Below are 1,506 nucleotides of genomic sequence, written 5' to 3'. Positions count from 1 at the left end.
GTAAAAAACATTAACGTCTTAATCATTGGTGACTTTATTGTCAGACACAGTGACTCTAGACTCATAGGACAGGATTACAGATAGCATGCACTGAGGCCTGATGAAAACTGCGGCAAATTTTCCATATTTGTCAGGGTCACCATCATCTCTAGACAGATTCTCAGAGGCACACAAACTGATTTCATTGATCTTCAGGTTACCTTAAACAAGAAGACTATTAAGTTATAGTCTACTACAGGTCACTGTCTATGTCTCCTGACAATTACATAAGATTCATGAATGCCTTTGAAGAACTACCTATTCCCACAAATGCCTTTATAATGAGACATTTTAACTATCTCCTCATAAACTTATGCATGCACCTTTACCTACAAAGTTGGGTTTGTCCAGAGATTCTAAAACTTAATAAATAACAACTATTTGCAGCAGACAGTTAACAAACCAAATAAGGACACAATATTCATGACCTGCTTCTAACTAATATATCCACTATATGTACCAAACCTCAAATTTCTCCATCCTTGGTTTAGTCTGACTATACATTTGCAACCTTCTCTTTCAATATCTCTAAAACCCCTGCAGTCAATAATTCTGAATTCAGGGATTTCAAACAGGCAAACATCTTCAAACTCTATAATGAGCTGTCCAAATTCACTTTTAACAACACCAGGCCCAAAACAAGTAGGGCTGCTATTTATACAAAGGTATTCTATTAATTCATAGGTAAGTGTCTCAAACTAGCAGTACCTATGACAGCCAAATATAATGGGAAGTTTAAGAATAAACCACCCTGGTGGTCCAGCAGCTTATATAAATGTAATGAATTGTACAACGGATATAACATTTCTCATATTAAAGAGAACATCGGTAAGGATTCTAAAGCCATTATCAAGGGATGGTAAGGCAAATTATTAACTTAAATTAGCTTCTGAAATCAATAATAACTGTAAGTCCTTCTTTAGTTACATTAGATAACCAGGAAATAACACCCAAATGTGTTCTGGATTTATCCAAACTGGCCCCACCCACTCAGATCCAGTAGAGCTGACAAGTGTACTAAAAGACAAATTTAGTGCGAACTTTACCACTGAAACAACTGTCTTGATTCCACAACATCCTAACTCTCTTATACCTCCTGATATTATAAAGGAACACATACTGAAGGTGCTCTCTAAAACCAAAATAACTACTTCCATAAGGCCTAATACATAGCACCAAACATGCCGTTGTAGAGCCCCTCCTTGAATTATTTAACCTGTGTTTAGCTACATAATTTGACCCTGATGTATGGAGAACAGCAGTAGTGAATCCTCTGCACAAGGCCAGCCCCATCTCTGGCCGATGAAGCGCTAGACCCATTAGTCTGACTAAATAATTTACAAAGCTATGAAAATAATATCTGACCTTATAAACTATGATATCAAAACCATTATTAGGTTTGACCCATATCAATATGGCTTTGTCTAAGGGAAATCCTGCTTACTCAGTTTAGTTAGCTTCTTTGAG

Source organism: Protopterus annectens, chromosome 6.part0 (genome assembly GCF_019279795.1).
Source record: "Protopterus annectens isolate FY-2018-M chromosome 6.part0, PAN1.0, whole genome shotgun sequence".
NCBI lineage: Eukaryota > Metazoa > Chordata > Ceratodontiformes > Protopteridae > Protopterus > Protopterus annectens.
This window is presented reverse-complemented; position numbering follows the sequence as displayed.